Source organism: Microtus pennsylvanicus, chromosome 3 (genome assembly GCF_037038515.1).
Source record: "Microtus pennsylvanicus isolate mMicPen1 chromosome 3, mMicPen1.hap1, whole genome shotgun sequence".
NCBI lineage: Eukaryota > Metazoa > Chordata > Mammalia > Rodentia > Cricetidae > Microtus > Microtus pennsylvanicus.
Window position 1 is genome coordinate 130,100,651 of NC_134581.1, and position 25,015 is coordinate 130,125,665.

General features: G+C 46.4%; 1 protein-coding gene across 7 annotated transcripts in view; it reads right to left on the bottom strand.

Annotated features, from left to right (window-relative positions):
* Positions 1-25,015, bottom strand: part of Palm2akap2 (PALM2 and AKAP2 fusion) — a 409,045-nt gene that overhangs the window by 92,553 nt on the left and 291,477 nt on the right. For 2 of the 7 annotated variants that reach the window (XM_075967161.1, XM_075967157.1), the window contains exon 1: positions 8,105-8,219. The exons of 4 other annotated variants lie outside the window; for them this stretch is intronic. The gene's annotated coding sequence lies outside the window, so the exon portion shown is untranslated. Of the gene's footprint in view, positions 1-8,104; positions 8,238-25,015 lie in introns of those variants that run through there. One more of the 7 variants, XM_075967163.1, reaches the window with a different exon arrangement.

Genomic DNA, 25,015 nt, shown 5'->3' on the forward strand with positions numbered 1-25,015 from the left:
ACCTAATCAACCTGCACTGCTCCTTCTGTGAGCCCTTGAGCAGGAAGCTCGCTTCACACACCTTTCAATTTGCATCTTTCTTGAAGGTTAAACCCCTTCAGGGTGGAGATGGAGAAGGAGAATTCTTCCTGTCTCCTGGGGACCTTAGGAATGGAATGTGCTTCTCCAAAGCAAGAGCAACAAGATAAACCCACGTGGTCATGGAAAGATGGGTGGATTTTAAAAGTTGGCTAGTACATATCGTGAACTATTATATTACTTCATTATATTTTTTTGTCTTGGAATTACAACACACATGTATTCGGTTTTAAAAGGAGTAAAAGAGCTTGGGTGTGGTGGCACACACCTGCAACCCCAGCACTTGGGAGGTGGAAGCAGGAGGATTAACCCAAGACCAGCCCTGACTGAGAAGGTATCTCAAAATACTGAGAGAGAGAGAGAGAGACAGAGACAGAGACAGAGACAGAGAGAGACAGAGACAGAGAGAGAGAAAGAGAGGGGGAGGGAGGGAGGGAGGGAGGGAGGGAGGGAGGGAGAGAGAGAGAGAGAGAGAGAGAGAGAGAGAGAGAGAGAGAGAGGAAAATGCTTTTCTGAACCACGCATTCATAGGCTTTCAGGCAAAAGTCCACTGCTGTCATGGATACCAGAAAACTGGCTCTCTAACGGAAAGTCATTCTGCTGACGTGACACCAAAAGCTTTCTAACAGGGACAAGCCATGCAAGGCTGCTAGTGCTGTGTGCCACATGAAGAAACTCATGCATCAGTCTCAGGATACTCCGTTTCCAGCTCAGGAAACATCCAAGACTAAGAAAGTATCTTCAAGACTGTGGTGGGCTCCCCAGAAGTGTGGGAATGGGGGTGCTGTCCCAGTCCCCGCACAGAATTCAACTCATATCCTCCTACCCATCCAGCAGCCAAACACACAGCTCTGATGGCCCAGCCTGTGGAGGTCGGAGACTGGATCCCCCGGGAGCTGGAATTTCAGGCAATGGTGAGCTGCCCAAGACACTAGGAACGGAACTCAGTCCTCTTAGCCACCAAGTCTCCGGCCCCACTGGGTATTCGCTAACTGAATGGAGGGAGCATTTGGACCCGCAAACACTCTGAGCGACCCCACTCTTGAGTATGTCTTGCTGACTGTGCTGTCCCACCTCCAGGGAGGACAGGTGTGTCACCATTCCAGGGAGTCCAGCTGGCTCTTCTTCTCTAGGTTTCACACATCACTTTTTCACGAGCCCTTGTTCAAACCACAACCAACACTTTTTCAACTTCTTTGATTTTCTCATCCTCACTCCTTTGGTGGGCAGCTGTGGTACTCACTGCTTGCTTCTGGATGGGGCATTGAGTAACTAAAGCCCTTCCTGTGGTGGCACATGTCTTTTGTTAAACTAAAGAGTAAAGCCATCAACACGACGAAACCAGGTGTTCTAGAAAGAGCCCTGGCTGCCTTCACCCACGGGTGTTTTGAACAGTTCTTTAGAAGCTCCTAAGAATGTGAACAGACTTCAGGGACTCTCTCTGCTCCAGGTTCCCACACTTACCCAGGGTTCCCAGAGCCTCAAACTTGACCTCACAGGACACAGAGCAATGCCCACAGCTATTATGGGCTGGATTATACATCTTTTTTTTAAAAAAAAAAAATATATATTTATTTATTATGTATACAACTTTCTGCCTCCATGTATACCCAAACGCCAGAGGAGGGCGCCAGATCTCATTACAGATGGTTTGGAGCCACCATGTGGTTGCTGGGACTTGAACTCAGGACCTCTGGAAGAGCAGACGGCGCTCTTAACCACTGAGCCATCTGTCCAGCCCTACATTATACATCTTCTCTCACCCTCAAATCTTCTGTTGAAATCCAAATGTGAGGAGTTCACACTTTGAGGTGATGAGGTCTTCAGGATGCACCCTTGTTCACTATGACTGCTTTTCTTATGAAGAGACACTCCCGACACAGAGACTGGGTATGGGTAGCCATACTAAACTAGTAGAATAGGCACTGGAAACCACAGGCAAATCCAGGAAGGGTGCCAGGTGTGGTGGTGCATACCTTTAATCCCAGCACTCAGGAGGCAGAGACAGGCGGATCTCTGTGGGTTCAAGGCCAGCCTGGTCTACAAGAGCTAGTTCCAGGACAGGCTCCAAAGCCAGAGAAACCCTGTCTCGAAAAACCAAAAAAGAAAATAATTTGGAGCTTAATTTTCTTCTTGTTGTTTTCTGAAACAAGATCTCTTATAGCATAGGCTGGCTTTGAACTCACTGTGAAACCAAAGATGGTCTTGAATTTCAGAGTCTCTTGTCTATAATCGCATATGCTAGAATTATAGGTACCCACACCTGTTTTATGTAATGTTGGAGACTGAACCCAGGGCTTTGTGGATGCTAGTTACACACTGTTAGTGAACTAATCTACATTCTCAGCCCCCAGTGCTCAATAAAGTCATTCTTGGGGTGCTGGATGCCTTGCCTATACTCCGTGTGTACTCAACCATAGACCTATGGAATTAAAGGTGTGTGCCACCACCGCCTGGCCCAAATTATTTTCTTAAGACAATTGCTAAGACTCAGTTGGAGGAGGCAAGCCTTTCCTTTGATGATCTAGCATCCTGCACAGCATCCTCTCATGGTCCATGGTCTACCAAAATGACTCCTGGCTTTCTTCACTTAGGGCCCTTCAGAGCAGATCATCTGGGAAACCACAGGCCTCCCTGCCTTGAGAAGCCACATTCCACTCTGATCTGAGGCTCAGAGTTCTGGCTCCTGAGTCCAAATGCTGGAGCTGACTGTTCTGCAGCCAGCTGAGTGCTGCCCATGACCACTTCTCCAGCCAACGGCCCTGCCTCTCATTTGCAAGGGAGATGAACAGCGTGGAAAAGAAACAGCACAGAATTCTCCAAGGGCTTTCTTTTCCTTGGGATGACCCCATGATAAATTCGGTTTGCTTGCAAAGCCCGATTGAAAAGTAGCAGGATGGGATTCCTCTACCAGTAAAGGCAGAAGGACGTGAGACTGGGGGGGGGGGGGGATGGAGTAAAACAAGAAAGCAGGTAAAGGTAGCTGCAACTAGAGAACTAACAGCTGGGATTGCCAACTACAGATGTAAAGCAGAGGCTACAGATGTAAAGCAGAGGCAGAGCATTTGCCTAGCACGCTGGAGGCCCTGTAGATTAACAGTGGTTCTTTAATGAATATAATACCACAAAACACTGGAGGGAAGGCCCCAACATTCAGGGTGTTGGCTCAATCCAGGTCTCGATTCAGGTTCAAAAGAAGGAAAGAAGGAAGCAAAGGAGACAGACGAAAGGGTGCACAGCATCTAACGAGAAGGTGGGAAGAGAAGAAAGGAGCACAGCATCTAAGGAGAGGGAGGGAAGGAGGAGAGTTCGGCAGTGATACCCATGAGATCAACATGCTCCAAAGGAGAAAAGCAGCAGCCAGGATCCTGGGGCTGCAAGTCCACTTCTGCCCCCACTCCCCAGCCTCCAGGTGGCACAGCTGGCCTAGCACAACCAGCTTGGGTACTGAAAGCGAAAACTCACTCCTGGGCAAGTCTCAGGCGTGAGATAAGGAAACAGAGCAGGTACTGACTGGTGGCAAACAGGACCGGGTCGGCTGTCATCCAGCGGTAGCCTCATCGCGGTCCCTTGTTTAGAAGTCCACTCAGTATCTCCTGTGCACGAAAGCTTGTGACTTTAGGAGTGCTGTTAGCATCACGGGTGTTTCTGATCCGTGGCTTTCTTGCTCAAGTCCCAGGAATATGATCACAGCTGCATATGGCAGAGCAAACTACAGCATCTAAGATGCATTGGCCAGGCATAAGGCGATCAGCAATCAGACTAAGGTTCCTTTCTTGTTTTTGTTTTTTTTTTTCTTAATGATTTACTTATTTATATTTTATGTGCATTCATGTTTTGCCTGCATGTCTGTCTGTGTGAGGGTGTCAGATTCCCTGGAACTGAAGTTACAGTTGTGAGTTGCCATGTGGGTGCTCTGGAATTGAACCTGGGTCCTCTTGACTGCTGGAGCCAGTTCTCCAGCCTCTTTTTTTTTTTTCTTATTTTTTAAAGGGAGTGACAAATTTGCTTTCTTAAACACTTTATTTAGTCCGGTACTTGTTTTGAGGCAGGCTCTCTCTCTAGAGCCCCAGCTGTCACGGAACTACAGAGATCCACCTGCCTCTGTCTTCTGCGTACTGGTTATTTAATTGTTAAATAGTCTTAGGTAGCTAAGTTGGCTCATATTCAGTATGTAATCAAAGATGACCTTAAACAGCTGATCCTCGTGCCTCCGATTCCAGAGTTCTGGGATTACAGACCCATACACCTACTCTTAAGAAATCAAACCCAAGGTTTTATGAATGCCAGGCAAGACTCTACCGACTGGGCAATACAACTAAATTCTGTAAGAAATCAACTCAAGATTTCATGAATGCTAAGCAAGCCTCTACTGACTGAGCAACATCTCAGCTCTTAAGACCCTTTTTATGTTTTTTTGTTCCTTTCATTTTTTGAGTTAGGGTCACAGTTATAGTTCTAGGTGACCTGAAACTTGCTATGTAGACCAGGCTGGCTTTGAACTCACAGAGATCCACCTGTCTCTGTCTCTATTTTAAATATTACTTTTATTTTAATTATGTATAAGTATGTGTAGGTATATACACCTAGTGAAGGCACCTCAGAGATTAGAAGAGGGCCTTGAAGCCTCTGGAGCTGGAGTTCCAGGCAGTTGTGAGCTGCCCACCATGGGTGCTAAGAATCAAATTTGGGTCTTCTGCAAGAGTGACGAGCTCTCAACCAACCCCAAGGTAAAAGTTTCTTAACGGAGTCCTTATTGACAGGTGGAACAGGGTAATTCTCTGTTGGGGTGAGGAGGCTGTCTGTCTGTCGGTGACTGGTGAGGCAGTCTGTCTGGTGATTAGGTGAAGAGGCTGTCTGTCCGTGATTGGGTGAGGAGGCTGTCTGTTTGGTGCCCTGCAGGATGCTTAACTGTATCTTGGTCTGTATCCACTCTCCCACCCTCACTAAGATAGGCTCATCTTTCCGTTCCAGTCTCCTAACTCCAGTCCTAAAGTGTGGACAGTTTTCATGCCCAGCCTACTTCCAAATCAGAAGGAGCAGAACTTCCTTGCATATAAATCCTTGGAAATTTTGTCAAAATGCAGACTGTGACTCAATAGATCTGAGACAGGGGTGGGGCTCTCTCCTCCCTCTCCTTAGTTTCATAGAAAATCTGCCTCTGGGTGTTGAGTTTGTAAGTATAAGCAAAACATATCATTTCCTATCAAAACTCACTAAAATCGTTGAACTTCATACTTACATTGAGCAATTATATTACATTTGAAACTACCAGTGGCTGGCACAGATTATCTATCCAATCATCTAAGCACACTGGTGACTCCCGTGTTTTTCCGCCATCCTAGGAGCTGACTGGAGCCGCAGCATCAGGTCCACCAGCCCCGGAACAGTGTAAATTAAAGCCTGGAACTAGACATCAAACCTTTGGTCTTGAGGAGTTAATTTCCAGCAGTGCTCCTGTTTCAACTATGAAAAATCTCTTAACCCCACCTCCATCCAAATTCAATTTCATCTTTATCTAAACTTCTCATTACCCTAGTAAGCACAGGTCACTAATAACTGTGATAGAAATCTGGGCCATGGGTATTTTAGGAGCCCACTAATTTTCATTTAAAAATATGTGGTTGGTTACTTTTTTCTTTTCTTTTTGAGACAGGGTCTCGCTATGTCTTCTTGAGTAACCTAGTGGTCAGGCTGGCCTCAGACTCATAGAGAGCGACCAACATCTGAATGCTGGCATTAAAGGCATGCCCTCCTTCCTTTAAGAGAGGGCTCATTCTGTAGGTCAGGCTGACCTGGAACTCAAAGTTCTTTGGCAATCCTCTTGTTTCTGCTATACTGAGATTATAGGCCTGAGCTATGTGCCCTACAGGCCCCTGAATCTATGAGGACAAAATCTACACAGCATCAACAGTAACTAGACTGGTTACAGTGCTAGTGTGTTAGCTCTATAATAAAATATTGACTGTTTGAGAAATAGAGTAACCAGCAGGGTCATGTTCCCCTCATTTGATCAGTAAGTTAAGACAACCTGCTTCACCTTACTGGCTGGAGATCCTCTGGCTATCGGGTCAGAACAAACCACTTATGAAAGTTAGATGAATTCTAACAACACTACGCCGCCCTGGGCAGGCAGCAAGCAATGCTAACTATCATGCCAGAGCTATGAGATAATGGGGATTTCAAAATGTTTGTCCTAACTCAAAGTACGGCCAAGTCATTCACAATTGCACCTCAGCATCCCAGAAAGAAACCAAGCAGAACTCCATGATGCACTCTGATGGGGCGAAGGTGGAGACCTAGGCTGGGTTACTTTTGATGCTCAAGGCTCGGAGCTAATTTTGTTGTCTCAGTAAAGCTATCTGGGAAAGAGAGGGCACCCACATGGCTCTTGAGGTTCCCCTATTCAAGAGAAAGGATTCTCTTTTAGAAAGAAAGAAAGAAAGAAAGAAAGAAAGAAAGAAAGAAAGAAAGAAAGAAAGAAAGAAAGAGGGAGAAAGGAAGGAAGGAAGGAAGGAAGGAAGGAAGGAAGGAAGGAAGGAAGGAAGGAAGGAAGGGACAAGGATCAAAAACAGAGAGGACGGAGCAAGAGTAGATGGCTGATCAGAACATCCACATCTGCGTTATAAAACGATAAAACAGATTCCTTTCCATAATACTATAAAATCTAGCCGGTCAGAATTGGAAATGGTGCCAGACTGGAAGAGAGGATTTGATTGGTTAACAAGGAAGTGCTGCCAGAGAGGCGAAGGCGATGCTTAAGTGAACCATCAGAACAAAGACAAACCTGTCCCCAGAGATGTGGATGGCAGGTGCGCGTGTCCCTCCTCACCCTCCGGGCGCCTGCGAACATGTGCTGGGACAGAAAGAGCTCCCAGGGAAAAGGAAAACTTGTTCATAGATCCAAAGATATAATATGCCAGCTGTGTGGACGTGTAGGCAGATAAAATCCTCTTTCAAAGACAAATGCCAGTAGTCAATTTGCGGGGCTATTGCCACTGACTGGGCTTGGAACCTCCGCAGAGAAAGATGCTGATTTGTCAAAATCCTCAGTATGCAATCTTTGGGGACAAATCACTACCGGGTCTGACCCACTGTCATCTCTTTCACAAACACCCCTTTTATATGACTTGGGATGATGGGTCCCTAGGGTTGGTGAGTGAGTGTCTTGCATCTGTGCTGCGGAGCTCAGCAAGCCGGCTGCCGGCCCAGCCCCTTTGGCTCAGCACTGGCTGCTCGGACCCCTGCCACCGGCTCTCATCCGGCCACCTGCGCCACTGCCGTTCTCACGGGCTTCCTTTCAGTCCCTTCTAATGCACTGGCTTTCTCTAGAATTTCGCGGGCTCTTATCCCTGCCGGTGTGCCGCCTCCACAGACTTTACCCTCGGCGCTTTCCTCTGCGATCTGTTCTTGGCATTTCCCTCAAAGTGTTCTCAGAGACTCGCACTTGGGCTTCACTCCGGGTGAAACCCCAGATCTGGACTCCTGAAGGCGGAGCCTCAGAACAGACAAACCTGCTCAGCTCGAACCCCAACTGTCCTGTGGCCCAGAACCGTTGCTTCCTCAGTACACTGAACTCTAAACCAAAATCGCTCCCGCTGACCAGGGGCCACACTACCCTAGGCCCCAGTTTTCCCTGCAAAGCTCTGGACTTCCAAAGATGCCGCCAGCGCCTCCACCCGAGCAGGCAGGACTTGCGCCCTTTTGGCTAGCTGACTTTGGTGGCTCCATCCTCCCTGGCTCTTGTGCACCGTCACATTTGATTTCACCGTTTTTCCTGTATATTTTGGTGGAAGGCAGGGCTTTTTATTTAATTTTAAAGCATCTGTAAACACTGAATAAAGCAGTCCGAAGCCCGGCTCTGCCCCAAACCTAAGCAATTCAAAAGCACATGGACTCTTCCAGCCTGACCAGACACTAGGCACAATCTTGCAGACTGAGTCCTTCACTGGCCACCCTTCCCCCATGCCGGAGGGCACTCTAACCCCAGAGTTTCGAACCGCCGTGTCTCAACTTGGGCACCCACCTCTGGGTATCTCCTAGGGCGCAGTCCTCCGGCTTTGCTCCTACGTGGCGCGGCCGCTGCCTGCTGCTCCGGGCGTCCCGGGAAAGACGCGCCACAGCCCCAAGCAGGGGCGAGCGCATCTGCCGGGAGCAGCAGCTTCTGGGCAGGCCTGGGACCCGGGAGCCCCGCCCACCCGTCCGGGTCCGCCCCATTCCAAGCCGGTGGTCCGCCCCTCCTTTTCCACCACTCCTCCCCATCCACCCACACCTTTTCTTGGTAGAGGAGACAGAACCCAAGTCCGGAGAAACGAGTGAATGAATGCATGCATCCATGCCTACATGAAGACAGGAGAAACTGAAGGGATGGAAAGAAGTGGAGAGAGAACCTGTTTCTTAAACGGGGGGAGGGGGACGGGACGCTGTGTGTCTGCAGAGTGTTAGTGTAACGCCTGTGAGGGCGTTGCTGTATGTATTTGTGTGCATGAGTGTGTGTGGAAGTGTGTGAATGCCTTTGGGCGCTCATAGAGCCTGGATGCAGACCTCCTACCTCAGGGGGAGAAAGCCATGGCCCGGGGGTAAGAGCCACCGCACAGGGGTTGGCTGGGAATTGTATCTTGGTTATAATACGGATTCAATGTGGTGTCCAGAGGCTGAGAAGCGGACAGAGATTCTGGAAAAATCCCTGGTTCACCCATCCTTCAGGCTGCGAAGCTCGCGTACTAGTCCTTAGCTTCGTGGTGTCAAAGAGCGCCTGTTATTGCCAGAGGTGGGGAGGAAGCCGCTGAGACGTAGAGTTGGGCTCCTTTAGGCAGGTGGCCAGCCACCCCTCATTTCAGAGGTCTGAAATTTCAGTCTACCGTCCCCTCCCCCTACATGAATATTTAAATAATGTTAATGACCCTTTGAGACCCGACCTGTCTAGAAGTCCTTAGCGAGGACACCAACTTACTCATCAATGTTTCTTTCACCCAGAAAACAACATTTTCAAAAAGCAAGCTATAGTGTGTCCTACTCGGCTTTAGGGAATGTTCTCTGCAGAGGAAAAAATCTCATAGAGTGGAGTCGTTTTCAGCTTTCCAGGTCTGATTCCCTAACAGACCCGGGGTTTTCCCAATTCTCCCCAGCCGCCCCACCCCCACTCACAATCACGGGCCCCCAAGGCTCAACTTCTGAAAGTCAGTTTGAATGACAAATAAACCTGGCCTGAGTTCACTTCCCTAAACTCTCGAGGTCCCAGATTTCCAATACAAAGATGCGCGGGGGTGGGGGGTGGGGGGGGTGGGGGGGTGGTAGGGGGGGGGTGGGGGGGTGGGGGGGGATTTCCCTGAAACCTTCACTTAAGGACCAGGGAACCAGGTCTTCTCCAGGAAGGGCTCTCTCTTGCCTGAACCTTACCCCAACACAGACACAGAGAACCCGGTAAATCTTGCAAAAAAAACTTCCCTGGTCCTCAGTCAACAGGCTTCTTTTCCTTAGTAGTTAAGAGATTGTCTAGTACCTAGTTTTCTTCTTCTTCTTCTTCTTCTTCTTCTTCTTCTTCTTCTTCTTCTTCTTCTTCTTCTTCTTCTTCTTCTTCTTCTTCTTCTTCTTCTTCTTCTTCTTCTTCTTCTTCTTCTTCTTTTTGGTTTTTTGAGACAGGGCTTCTCTGTAGCTTTGGAGCCTGCCCTGGAACTAGCTCTTGTAGACCAGGCTGGTCTCGAACTCACAGAGATCCACCTGCCTCTGCCTCCCAAGTGCTAGGACTAAAGGCATGGACCACCACCTCGCGTACCTAGTTTTCTTTTGGTTTGTTTGGTGTCCTTTATCTTATCTCTCTGTAGGCCTCCTTGGTTTGAAGAGGCCTCCATACCTGCCATTCACCATTGGTTTTTCATAGCTTTTAGACACGATTGGATTTCAGTAGTATTTATTAGTTAGCATCAATTTATTTTCCTTCCTCCCTCTGCCTTCTTTCCCTCTTTCTTCCCCTTCCCTCCTTCCTCCCTGGCCTGGAATCTCAGCACTTAGAGACTAAAGGAGGAAGGACTGCTACCACTTTAACACCAGCCTGGAGAATTCCAGGCTAGCCTGGGCTATAATCTAGTAAGTTCTGAGCTAACCTGAGCTACAATGTGAGATCTTGTCAAATAAATAAAAGAAGCCAGGCATGGTGGTGAATGCCTTTAAACCCAGCATTCCAGAGGCAGAGGTAGGCTTATTTCAGTAAGTTTGAGGCCAGCCTGGTCTACAAAACAAGTTTCAGGACAGCCAGAGGTGCTACACAGAGAACATTCCCTAAAGCCGAGTAGGACACACAATAGAGAAACCCTGTCTTGAAAAACAAAAACAGACAAACCAAAATGAAAAAGGAAAAGAAAGAAAAATATTTGGGTGCCTTACATCTGGAGCTATTCTGAACACATCCCTATGGCAGGAGAATGTCCCATGTGCTTGGATATCACAAGTATTTGTCTTTATGGAGCACAGACTGGTGTGGAAGGCGTCTGAAGTCCCAGCAAACCCTCCCGTGGCACCTGTCTCTTTTCCCTCTTCTCATGTGTGCATGAATTAGAGTGAGCATAAAGGTTACTAATGTAATCTGCTTCACCATTGGAATGAGTGAATGTTGAGTTATTTCTTTTCCAAAGCAATGTCAATGTTTTATTAAAGTTAATTTGATCTGTGCCATGGTGGCAGACACCTTTAATCCCAGCACTTAGGAGCTAGAGCTGCAGCACAAAGAAACCCTGGCTCAAAAATAAACCAAAAAAAAAAAGTTAACTTGAAAGTTTGCATCATTATACAGAAAAGCACTGGTAACACTGCCAGGGGAAAAGCTTGTTCAATGTATGCTGATATTATATTGGAAACTCTTTTCTGTTACTTTTCAAAACATTGAAGAAGTAGCCCTGTTTAAATTTCTTTTTGGTGGTGATGGTGGTGGTGGTGGTGGTGGTGTGTGTGAGTGTGTGTGTGTGTGTGTGTGTGTGTGAGAGAGAGAGAGAGAGAGAGAGAGAGAGAGAGAGAGAGAGAGAGAGAGAGTATACCATGTGGATCCCAGGGACCCAACTCAGGTCATCAGGCTTGGCAGCAAGGGGCAAGCGCCTTTATCCACAAAGCCATCTTGCACACTTCCTTAAAAAGTAAAAACAGGGTCTTCTGTATCCTGAGCTGGTCTTTTGATTGTTTGGTTAGTTTATGCACTCAGGTGTGTGTAGTTTTTTGTTGATTTTTGAAATTAATTTATTTATTTAATGTGCATTGGTGTTTTACCTGCATGCATATCTGTGGAAGGGTGTTGGATCCCCTGGAACTGGAGTTACAAACAGTTCTGAGCTGCCATATGGCCATATGGGTGCTGAGCCCCAGACTAAGACAACAGATCCTTCGAAGATCTGGAAGAGCATCCAGTACTCTTTACTGCTGAGCCATCTCTTTTTTTCTTTTTCTTTTGGTTTTCCAAGACAGGGTTTCTCTGTAGCTTTGGAGCCTGTCCTGGAACTAGCTGTGTAGACCAGGCTGGCCTCAAACTCACAGAGATCCATCTGCCTCTGCCTCTGCCTCCCGAGTGCGAGTGCTGGGATTAAAGGCATGCGCCACCACTACTGTACTAAGATTTGTGAGGTGGAGGATGGAGTATTGTCAAGAATCCCAGCTAGGGCTATGTTAACAAATTCTGTGAGCCAGTGTGAGCCACAGAATAAGACCACATCAGGAAAAAAACAAAACAAAAAATGGACAAAGCCTTACCCTTCTAAAGAACAAAAACCTTGCCCTTCTCAAAAAAGAAATACAATGAACTCCTCCATTCCTGCAAAAGGCCGGGATATAACAGTAAGTGGAGAGCCATGAATAAGAAGCCAAAAATCAATCGTTCCCACGGTATGTACATGTGTGTATGTGCATGGCTGTGTGTGGCTACGTTTGCATGTGTGTAAGAAGTGTGTTTGAATGCAGGTACATGAGTGTGTGTATGTTCGTATGTGTGTAAGAATGTGTGTTTGAATGCAGGTACAGGAGTGTGTGAGCGTGCACGTGTGTGTGTGTACTCATGTGTGCATGTACACTTGTGTGAGTGTGTATGTCTTGAGCTCTTTTCCCTCAGTTCTGGACCCAGAAATCTGTATTTATGTGTTTGCATTCGTTTCTGCCCCACAGCCTGGTTTGGGGAGCAGTCACCCCGAGTAGGGAAAGGAGGATATAGGCAAATAGGACAGGGGCAGGGCCAGCACCTTCCAGAGCACTGGCTCTGGGATTATGTTTACTTCAGCTGTCAGCTCCTGGCGCAGGTTGCCAAGCCTGCCTTTCTTTGCTTCCTCTCAGGGGTCCCTCACTTCCTGTGCCCAGAGAAGCTTCTTTCCTGCCTATTTCATGTTTATTTCCTTTTCCCAAATCCTCACACTTGGCTTCTCCTTTGCCGAACTTTCTGACATAAGGAAGTGGTGGCCTGATTCCATCTTCCTGGCTGTTTCAGCCCTTTTTGAACAGTTCTTTTAAAAGTGTGCCCATGCTGGGTGACGGTGCACACGCCTAAGGCAGACAAAAGGGTCTCTGTGAGTTCTAGGCCAGCCTGGTCTACAGAGCAAGGTCCAGGATAGCGAGGACTGCACTTACCTGTCTCAAAAAAAAAAAAAGAAAGAAAGAAAGAGAAAAAAGAAAAGAAAGAAAGAGAGACAGAAAGAAAGAAAGAAAGAAAGAAAGAAAGAAAGAAAGAAAGAAAGAAAGAAAGACATGTACCCATGAAAGCCAGGTGAGGTGGCCCATGCTTGCAACACTCTTGAACTGAACTGGGGATGCTGGGAATGGCACCCTTATGCAAGTTCAACAACAACCTGGCCAGTTCTAGAGTTCTAGGTCAGTCTGAGCATGGTATGAGTTGTCCTAAAAAAAAAAAAAAGCCCGCTCAGTCTATCATCCCCACCATAAGGAAAGAAGCAGCGAATTAAATTGTAGCACATTCATATAATCCTAACCTTCAGGAAGCTGAGGCTGAAGGATAGCAAATTTGAAGCTCGCATAGGCTACATGATGAATTCAGGCCAATCTAGGTTACCGAGTGAGACTTTGTCTCAAAAACTAAAAATCAGCTGGGCGCGGTAGTGCACCCCTGAAATCTCAGCACTCAGAAGGGGAGTCAGGAGGTCAGACATTCAAAGTATTCTTGAATTCACATAAGTTAAATGCCTGGACTACGTGAGACTCTGTGCTAAAAAGGGGCTGTGGAGGAAAGGGGAGCTGTACAGGTATATACTCCTAGATGCTGCTGGGCCTTAAATGTCTTGGCTGCAGAGGTCTGTACACTCATTTGCTGTTAACACACTCTCCCAGCACTCGGGAGGCAGAGGCAGGCGGATCTCTGTGAGTTCAAGACCAGCCTGGTCTACAGAGCTAGTTCCAGGACAGGCTCCAAAGCCACAGAGAAACCCTGTCTCGAAAAAAATAAAAATATAAATAAATAAATAAATAAATAAATAAATAAATAAATAAATAAATAAATAAAAGAACACACTCAGGGGAGCTGAAGAGATGGCACAGTAGTTAAGAGCACTGGCTGCTCTTCCAGATGGACCGGGTTCAATTCCCAGCACCCGCACAGCAGCTCACAACTCTGTAACTCCAATTCCAGGGGATCCGACACCCTCACTCAGATGCACATGCAAGCAAAACACCAACGCACATCAAATAAGTGATTGATTAATTAAAAAAAGAAAAAGAACACACTCGTGTATTAGTTTGGTCATTAACAAGGAAGTCCTAGGAGGTCTAAGGTCTTTGTGTCCTGGCTGAGAATTTTATCATTGTTTAACCGATGGAGCAATTGAAAATTCTAGTAAGCACTCCAGAGACGAGGCCCTCAAGACAGAAGCACAGAGCAAAGTGCTCTTTAAGCCCGGTGCCGCACACTCACAAGATGGTCACGATACATGGAATGCAAGCAGCCTGCTCACATTCTGGGATAAGCCAGCGCCAACAGCAAGAAACCCTTAAGTTCTCATCAAGACTTCTCACCAGTGACCCGCGGTCCATGCAAATCAACCTTTGGATTCCAACGATGCTTAACTCTTTTCTCAGTGTTAAGTACGATGGAGAATTTTTGTTAGCTTGTGTCTGGTTTCAGTTTTGATACTGGGAATCATACCCAGGGCCTCACTAAGCAAACACCATATACCACCGAGTTACAGACCCAATCTGGAGAATTTTGTTTAAGCTGATTGGTGCCTTGGGTTTGGTGTTTGGTGTGTTAATTTGCGACCCAGGCTAGTTTTGAACTCCTGGAGAGTCCATCCCAGTGCCACAAATGCTGGAATTACAGACAGGTGCCATTATGCCTATGTTATTGTTGCTTTGTTTTGCTTTGTTTGTTGCTTTGGTTTTTCAAGACAGGGTTTCTCTGTGGAGCCCTGACCATCCTAGAACTCCGTTCTATAGACCAGGGTGGCTTCAAGCTCGGAGATCCGCCTGCTTCTGCCTTCAAAGTGTGGGGATTAAAGGCACGCACCACCACCACCATGCCCAGCTTTGTTTTGTATTGGCAACAGGCTAGGGTGCTTTACTAATATGAACAAAGCCTTGAGTTTGACTACCAGAAAAATGAGAGACTGTGAGAGACTGTAAAGGTTTTTTTGTTTGTTTGTTTGTTTTTTAATGTTGCTGCCTTAGTTGTTAAGAGCACCTGTTGTTCTGTAGATGACTTGGGTTTAGTTCCCTTAATTACATCAGGCCACAACCACCTGTAACTCCAGCCAGGTACGGAGGATCTGACTCCCTCTTTTGGCCTCAGCAATCACGTGCACAGACATACAAGAAGACAAAACACCCCATCATAAACTATGAACAAAAGTCTTTTTAAATCTTGTCAGAGTGGGGCCATGGTCAACACAAAATCACTTTTAGAAACAGGAGTTGCGCTGGCTACGTATGGTACAATAAATAAATGAAAGCCTTTGCCACCAAGCACAGCGACGAGGGCTTGATCCTGGGGATCCACAAAGTGGAAGGGGAGAGTTATCTTTTGCCCTCTGCAAGGATACTCATGACACGCACGCGCGCGCGCACACACACACACACACACACACAAGTAAATAAATAAATGAAAATTTTAAAAATTAAAAAGAAACTGCAGTTGGATTTTATAATAGTTTTATAGTTGCCCAGTGGTGGCGCACGCCTTTAATCCCAGCACTCGGGAGGCAGAGGCAGGCAGATCTCTGTGAGTTTGAGGCCAGCCTGGTCTACAATAGTTAGTTCCAGGACAGGTTCTAAAACTACAGCAAAACTCTGTCTCAAAAAAACAATAATAATGATAATATAATAATAATAATAATAATAGTAGTTTTACAATCCCAGCATCCAGGAGGATGAAGCAGGCATTGAAGGCCATAAACCAAAACAGAACAGAACTCTCAAACAGAACTTTTTATAAAAGAAAGAAGCCACAATAACTTATAACAAAAATAAAGCAGGACATACACCACAAGAGTTTTCATCTTATCCCATCTTCTGACGGGATAAACCCTGTCCACTGTCCCACACTGGCTCCTGGCTACTAAGTAATTCATAGACGGCTGAGATAAAGCTGCCCGCGGGAGGGAGAGCAGGTGCTCACGGGCTGGGAGGTAGGGCGTTGCTGCTCATGTGCTCCTGTGCCAGACGTGGGCTCTTTGTTCCTTGTTTTCCCTCCCTTGTACGGCTGAGGACATGACAGAATGTTAGTGATATGACAACTAGAGCAGAGATGAAAATCCCAGGGCACTAAAGCCGTTCTTCTTTACAATACGGCAGCACGTCAGTTAAAAAGTAAATAAACAGAAAGGGCCAGGAGCACAGAGCTATGCTTAGATCTTGCTCCATCACTGTGTGAATTCAGGAAAGTGGCTCAGCCTCTCTGTCCCTCCAAGTCCTCCCTTGTCTTTTCTAAGACTTAGGCTCAGCAATTATACCCTCGCCTCCCCTGCATCAGAAGTAGTCTGGCTGCCTGGGTATGGTAGTACATGCTTTCCACTGCTTGTTGGCCCCACGATTCCGTCAGATAGGTAAAGCAGAAGGATGGAGAGAGAGAGAGAGAGAGAGAGAGAGAGAGAGAGAGAGAGAGAGAGAGAGAGAGAGAGAGAGAGAGAGAGAGATCTGTGCTGGGCAGATTGTTTTAGTCAGTGAACCAATCATCTTGCCTGAACATTAGCTTTCTCTGTTTTCTTTTTTGTTATTTTGAAACAGAGGCTCACTGTGTAGCCCTGGCTAGCCTAGAACTCATTTTGTAGATCAGCCAATCCTTGAATTCACAGAGATCCTCTTGCCTCTACCCCCAGAGTATGGGAATTAAAGACATGTGCCACCACTCCTGGCTTTAATTTTCTTTACTTTTGATTTAAAAATATTTATTTACTTTATGTGTGTTGATGTTTTGCCTGCATGTATTTCTGTGGGAGGGTGTTTGATTCCCTGGAACTGGAATTATAAATAGTTGTGAGCTGCCACATAGGTGCTGGGAATTGAACCCAGGTCCTATAGAAGAGCAGCCAGTAGTCTAAACTGTTGCACCTTCTCTCTAGCCCTGAGTTTTAGTTTTTTAAAGATCTTTTTATATATGAGTGTTTCGCCTGTGTGTATGCATATGCCTAGTGCCCACAAAGACCAGAAGAGGGTATTGAACCCCTGGGACTGGTTGGAAACCACCATATGATCATTAGAAACAGAATCCATTTCCTCTACAAGATCCACAGATGCTCCTAACTGCTATGCCAGCTCCTCAAGCCCTACATACATTCATTACAACACCAAGCAGTAAGATCAGGCGTTCAAGTCCCGCCCTGGCTACATAGTGAGCTCGGGGCCAGCTTGGGCTATGAGAGACACTAAAAAAAACAAAACAAATCACAAATAATTTATAGGAATGTCTTGATTGTCATTGCAAATTTTGTTTTGTTTAGTTCCAGGTAGGCCCTTGTGTGTAAGACAAGTATTTTACTACTGAGCTACGCCCTTGGCCCCATCGAGCGCACGTTTAACCACCGTCGGTTTTTACTACAACAGACATTAGCATGGGAGAAAACCCTGGAGGATGAGAAGAAGAGATGGGAAAGGTGAGGTAGAAGCACTGGTTGCTCATTTAAACAACCTTCACTGTTGAACAAGGTCGTCCCTCCTGTGAGGCCAACAGTTATTCCTGGGGTTTGGGCTGGAAGGTGAGGCCTTTGGGCTCTCTAACTAGCTCAGAAACATGGGGTCCAGGGCAAATGACCACGTGAATTCCACTCAGGCTTTCAGAACCACTTCTGATCATTTGGAGTGTGCTAAGAAGCACACATTGGGTCTGCACAGACAGCCCAGTTCCCTGCCTACGTGGGATCCATCTTGGCCACCTTTCCACAGCACTTCAGGCCGTGGTTTCCGTGGTTGCCGTCTGTGGGTTCTGAGTTTGGCTTGGCTTGGTTATTTCTGCTGGGAAGCCGCAGGCTCTACCTCTTACACGTGAACCTTGTTTCCAAACTAGCCGGAACCAATCATTGTTAAGATAATGTCTGTGTCTTCCCCTGGGCTGACACAGGAATTGCAGATAACGCCGAGTGCCGTCAGACACTCCCATCGCAGGAACGCTCCAAATGTACTGTGAGGAAACACAGGGACGTATTGAGGAAATATCTGGGAATGTATAGCCCTGCCAATGCCATCTATTTTAGGAGGCAATCACTCACTGAGAAGTTTTCTTCCTTTCTTTTTTTCTTACAAGACAGGGTTTCTCTGTGTAGCCCTGGCTGTCCTGGAACTCACTCTGTTGACAAGGCTGGTCTCGAACTCACAGAGATCCACCTGGCTCTGCCTCCCAAGTTCTCGGATAAAAAGCATGTGCCCTCTCTATTTATTTATTTACTAAATCTTGTTATATCTATAACCAAGGCTGGCTTTGAACTCGCAAAAGGTTCTCTTTGCTTCTGCCTCCCGAGCACTGGGGTTGCCCAGTATGCCCATCATGGCTGGCTTCTGAGAAAGAGGACATCTTAGCAAGGAACCTAGTTTGTGACAACATAGGAATATTCCATTGGGGCTGGCGTGATGGCTTGGGGGGCAAAGGCGCTTGCCACCCACCGACACCCACCTACACATACTCAATATAAAAATAAACGGAATAAAAGAGAATATTCATTAGCATTTTAAAAACAGGAATGATGGCTTGATCTGCAATTCCAGCTACTTAGGTGGTTGAGCAAGAGGATAAGAAACTTAAGCCTGACACAGGCTCTCAAAGTGAATTCAAGGCCAGACTGGGAAACAGAGTGACCTTGTCTCAATATTTAAAATAGGCTGAAAGTGTTCTTAGTGAGAAAGCACTTGTCTAATCAGCACAGGACCCTAGGTTCAATCCTTGTCACCTCCTCAGATAAGCAATAAACCAAACACACACACACACACACACACACACACACTGGCACACACACACACACACACACACACTGGCACACACACGCGCGCGCGCACACACACACACACACACACACACACTGGCACACACACACACACACACACACACAGAGGACTGGCATGGTGGCATACACTTGTTATTCTAGTGCTTGAAAGGTAGAAGCAGGATGATCAGGAATTCCAGGTCGTAGTCAGCTACGTGACAAGTTCAAGGCCAGCCCTTGGGTTCAAGGGCTTACATGAGATAGCGGGGAAGCCAATGGGTTTTGGGCAGAGTTTCCTACGATTTTACTTCGTAGAGAAACTGGATCCAGTTAAGAACCTTAATTCCTAAGGAAAAAATGTGTCTAGAGAGATGTTTACAAATAGGTCATCAGGGCCTCAGTACGCAGCTTAGACTGACTTCAAACTTCAGGGCAGGCACTGCAGGGCCAGGCCACTATACTTGATTGTTACCAGTATACTGTGCACAGCGAAACTACACCTCTGTCTGGTTTAAAGTTCCATAAAATACATGTCTTAAATAATCATGACTGGAGTCCATAGTTTGGGAGTAGGCATTCTCACTGAACCTCAACAGACCAAACGTGCTGACTAGTCTTATGTCAACTTGACACAAGCTAGGGTTATTTGAAATGAAGGAACCTCGATTGAGAAAATGCCTCCATAAGATCCAGCTGTAAGGCATTTTCTTAGTGATTGATGGGGGAAGGCCCAGCTCATTTTGGGTGGTGCATCCCTGGGCTGGTGATGCTGGGTTCTGTAAAGAAAGCTGACTGAGGGGCTGGAGAGATGGTTCAGTGGTTGAGAGCACTGGCTGCTTTTCCGGACAACGTGGGTTCAATTCCCAGCACTCATATGGCAGCTCACAAGTGTAACTCCAGTTCTAGGGAATCGGGCATCCTCACAGACATAATATCATAGGCAAAACCACCAATAGACATAATATCATAGGCAAAACCACCAATGCACATAAAATAAAATAAAAATATATAAATTGAGAGAGAGAGAGAGAGAGAGAGAGAGAGAGAGAGAGAGAGAGAGAGAGAGAAGCAGGCTGAACAAGGCAGGAGAAGCAAGCCAGTAAGCACTCCTCCATGGCATCTATATCAGCTCCTACCTCCAGGTTCCTGTCCTGCTTTCCTTCAGTCAGGGACTATGATATGGAAGCATACGTGAAATGAACCCTTTCCTCGCCAACTTGCTTTTGGTCACAGTGTTTTGTCACAGCCCAGGAAGCCCTAACTAGGACACCAGAATAAAATCAAAGTGGACTCATCCACATGGAAGTTACTTGTCATCAAACTCAAAGAGAGTGAGCTGCCATCCAGGCCTTAAAGAAATCAGGCCAATGAGAGGCAGCCAAATTCTCCAAGCAGAGCATCACAAAGGGCTTCTGCTTCAATGCTTATGCCTGTTCATCCTTGGGTCCCCACAAAGGAAGCTGAAGTTGATCTGCAGCTAACCATCACTTCTATTGTTCCGTCTTCCTGGCCCCTCCTCTACAAAGGAAGCAGCTCCGAGACAACCAATCTGCTTTTACCATTTGTTTTTGTCCTTTGCATCTCCTTTCAGACTATAAAACCATCTGTTCAGCTGACGAGGCAACTTCCTATATCTTACAGAACCACTGACTGTTTCTAGAATCCAAAACAAGGCCACTTAAGATCATCAAACTGAAGCCAGGCATGGTGGCTCACAGCTGTAGTCTTAGTACTTGAGAGACTGAGACAGGAGCTTTGCCACAAGTCTGAGACTAGCCTGGGCTACATAAGCAAGACCTTGTCTCCCCAAACCCATAAAATATCAAGAAACAGATGTTTGAGCTAGACTGTAGTTTTTATTGACACAGTTATCAGTTTTGAAATAAAAAAAAATTTCAACAGCCGGGCATGGTGGTGCATGCCTTTAATCCCAGCACTTGGGAGACAGAGGCAGGCAGATATCTGTGAGTTTGAGGCCAGCCTGGTCTACAGAGTGAGTTTCAGGACAGCCAAAGATACACAGAGAAATCCAAACCCACAAATAACTAAACATCAAAGTGCAGTGATCATGCTTTCTGCATCCTCCTGCCTGCGGCTTCTACACTGAGCAAATGGAAACACAGACTATCCAGTGAAGCTGAACTTTAAACCAACAGCAAGCGGTTTCTTAGGGGAAGTTACGAAGCATGCTCTATGCAGTATTTGGACATACTTACAGCTAAGAAAGCATTGCTTAAGAATTATTATCTCCAGTTCAAATTTTAAAAGCAAAGCTTTATCTATTTTAACTTTACGTGAACAAGTGTTTGCACGTATGTAAACCACAGCACTCAGTTCCCACACAGGCATTGAATCCTCCGGGACTGGAATTATAGGTAGCTGTGATCTGCCAGATGGGCATTGGGAACCAAACCCAGCTCTTCTGGAAGAGCAGCCTGTGGTTTTAACCAGCAAGCCATCTCTCCATCACCTTAGCCTTGAATTCTGTATCTTCCTGCCTCCACTTTCCAAGTGTTAGGATCACAGGCATTTCCACCCCTGGCTGCTTTTTGTTTGTTTTGCTTTTTTTTTTTTGTGTGTGTGTGTGTGTGTGTGTGTGTGTGATTCTAAATATAACATTTTAATTTATTCTTTGAAATTTTCATAAATGTGTCTTGAACATATCTATCCCCCACTTTTCTCCTTTGACTTCCCCCCAACTCCCAACACCAACTTCATAACTTTTTTTTTTTAATAATTTCCTGACTCAAATTAGGGCTACCTGTTTCACATGGAAGTGAGGCTGTACCCTGGAGTCTGGGCAGCCTACCAGAGACCACATCCATTAAGGAAAAGGGATAGATATCTCCCCACCAGCGGTCATCAGTTGTCAACAGCTCAGTTTATAACAGTGCTCTGTGGACCAGGCTGGCCTCGAACTCGTCCAAATCTACCTGCCTCTGCCTCCCGAGTGCTGGGATTAGAGGCGTGTGCCACCACCGCCAGGGGGTAGCCAGTGCTCTTACATGCTGAAGGAACTGTCACTCCAGCCCCGGCACTGGACTTCCAACTGGTGTGATTTTGTGCGGGTCTTGTGTGGGTTCCCACAGCTACAGTATTCAACAGTATTTCATGTGTTCTTTCCCACCCTGGCTGTTAGGTTCTTTCTGCCCCTCCCTCTTCTGTGATGTTCCTTGAACCTTTCAGAGGTGGATTGTGGGCTGACTTTTTGAGATGGGTTTTTCTTGTGTGCACTAGCCTGGCCTCACATTCAACATTCTGGGATTATAGGCATATGCCATCACATCCAGCCACGGATGTGTGTATTACGTAAAATAAATAAATAAATAAATAAATGAAAGATAGTTTTTTACATACCTCATGATAGACTTGAACTCACAGCAATTCTCCTGTCTCAGCCTCCCAAGTGCTGGGATTACAGGTGGAAGCTATCACACCCATATAAAAATATGTTTTGTCTTCGGTTTTTGTTTTTTTGAGACAGGATCTTGCCATGCAGCCCTGGATGGCCTGGAACTTGCTATGTAGACCAGGCTGCCCTTGAACACACAGAGACTCTTCTATCGCTGTCTTCCAAGAGTTGGGATTAAAGGCGTGCCCACTGCACCCCAATGAAAATATGCATTTTGAGAAATCAAGACCGTTCCTCTCAGAGAGGAAGTATGATGAAAATGTGCATGCGAACCCCGGCTGCCTCCTCCCCACCACAGCCAACCCCCACGGCCAATCGGCGGCCTTAAATAGACTCACTCGGAGACCTAAAAAAGGGAAGGCACGGTGAAAATGTCCTTTAGCCAGGGGACAAATTTAGAGCAACCTCTTTGTGAGTGCACAGCATAGGCGGACGTCTGGTCCCAGATGTGTCTTCTCGCCCTGGGTCCTCAACACAAAACAATGCCCCTCAACGTTGTCATCCTTGAGAACAAAGGGCAATGACTCTCCACAATGGGCAACAAAAGGCTCTCAGAGTGGCTTTTTATACCCAAAGCCAAAGAAAGCCATAACCTGTGACCTCTATTCACCGCAGAAGAGCCCGGCCGCTTTCCCTGCTTTTGTAACAGAGAACATCTGCCCAGTCTCAGGGGACAGCGTCGCTCACGGCGACACGTTCCACACGAACAGAAGCATCCTCTTCACATGTGGCGGTCCCCCCAGAGCCTTCCTGGACTTGGAAATGTGCCCTTCGCAGTCATCCTACCCACAGCCTCCTAAGGGTGCGGGTTTTGTTTACGGCTTAAGCAAGGGAGGGATATTGCCCATGCAATGAGAAAGCAAGGCTCTTCCTAAGGGAAGCCGGCATGTTTGCGCTCCTCTGCGGAGACACTCAGCTTTTAGTCTTTTTTTGTTTTGTTTTTCTTTTTTAATTGTTTTTATTGCACTATACATTTTTCTCTGCTCCCCTCCCTTCCTCCCCTAACCCCTTCTACACTCTCCCAATTTACACTGGTGATCTTGTCTTTTTCTCCTTCCTATTTAGATCCACGTATGTCTCTCTTAGGGTCCTCTTGTTTTCTAGGTTCTCTGTGGTTGTGGACTGTGGCTGGGTTTTCTTGGCTTTATGTCTAAAAGCCATTTTGAGAGGGTACATATTATGTTTGTCTTTCTGGGTCTGGGTTACCTCACTCAATTTTTTTTCTAGATCCATCCATTTGCTTGCAAATTTCAAGATATCATTATTTTTTACTGTTAATTATCAAGACAGGGTTTCTCTGTGTAACAAACAGCCTTAGCTGTCCTGAAACTAGCTCTTGTAGACCAGGCTGGCCTCAAACTTCCAGAGATCTGCCTGCCTCTGCCTCCCGAGTGCTGGGATTAAAGGCGTGCGCCACCACCGCCCGCCCAAGATAGGTTTTCATTATGCAGCTCAGGTTGGTCTCAGACTCACAGAGATCTGCCTGATGCTGCCTCCTAAGTGCTGGAATTAAAAGCATGCGCCACCACACCAGGCTAGTTTTTAGTCTTAATATGCACAGAACAAGAGAGCGTAGTAGAACCCACCATGTTGACATTGAAGAAGCCATATATTGTTATCCAGGACTGGAGATGTGTCATTACGAATAGAAAATGGAGTATTTTATGACCAGGTTTCTAACAGAATAGGAGTTGCTTTGAGGGTGTAATATAAGCTATTAACAACAGAAAGGAGGTGCTGGAAGCAGCTTTGGAGCAGGTCTTCCCAAACCTGCACTGTCTTGTTCTCTCCAGTCACAATGAGCTTCTTCCCTGGGCAGGGTTTTAAAAGAACAGGCTCAAGTGCTGTTCCCTCTCACCTGACCCAAGTGGGCTTGTAATAACAAATTACATCCCAAGGGCTGGAGAGATGGCTCAGTGGTTAAGAGCACCACCTGCTCATCTAAATTCACCTGAATTCAATTCCCAGCAACCACATGGTGGCTCACAACCATGTAATGAGATTTGGTGCCCTCTTCTGGCCTGCAGACATGCATGTAGGCAGAATACTATATACACAATAACCAAATTACATCCCAGCGTTGAAGAGTTCAGTGAAGATATTTTCTTTTCATTATAAGTAACCAGGCAACAGGGAAATAACATAGTCAGTAAGTGTTTGCAAGCTTGAAGATTGGAGTTTGACCCACAGAAGCCAAATTAACAAGCCAGGCATAGTGGTGTGTGTTTGTATTCCTAATGCTGGGGAGGTGGGGAGGGTCCCTGGGAGTCCCAGGGCATCCAACCTACTTGATAAGCTCCAGGGCCGGGGAACAATCTTGTCTCAAAACCAAAGGTAGATAGTATCTGAGGAGCAATGCCAAACGTCCTACACACACGTGCACACACACATATACACACACGCGCGCACACACACACACACAGATACACACACGCGCGCGCGCACACACACACACACACACCAGAATTACCAGGGAAGCAACATTACATTATGGACCAGATGAGAGTAACCTCATGAAATCGCCACATTTTACTAAAAACAGTCCAAGACCTTCTAGCTTGTTCACCATCCAGATTTACCGCATCTTCCAAACAAGAGGTCTAACTGCTACTCACATCTCTTAAGATTTTGGATTGTTTCCAGGAGTACCTAACCTCTTCCTTGGAAGAGTTCTGCCATCTTCATGGTACATATCATCACAGATAGCCTGCCTAGCTCCACATGGAAGTTTCTGGGAGCCTGGTTACTCTGCCCACATGCCGTCTAGAGTTAACGTGTTGAAAACCGTGTGATGTATTATCTCCATGGGTTCAGAAAGTGAGAGCGCATTTAATGCCTGGAAACTATGTTGTGATGTATCCAGGTAAACGAAAGACCTTTTTAGTACAGTTGTTGCTAGCAGAGGCAAACTTTTGAGACCTCTTCTTGTCCTCTCGCACTCTTCCTGATTTTTTTTTTTTAATCCAGGTTTCCACAATCAGCCTGGATGACTAGACCAAATGCTGCTCGTTCAACCAGGTTGAAATTCTGAAAGAGCAACTGTGCAGCCGTAACTCTGCAACACGTTTCTCGAAACAGTTCAGTTCCATCTCCTTTCTTCAACTACCTCCCTGGGAATTTGGGTTTATAGTAACATTACTGA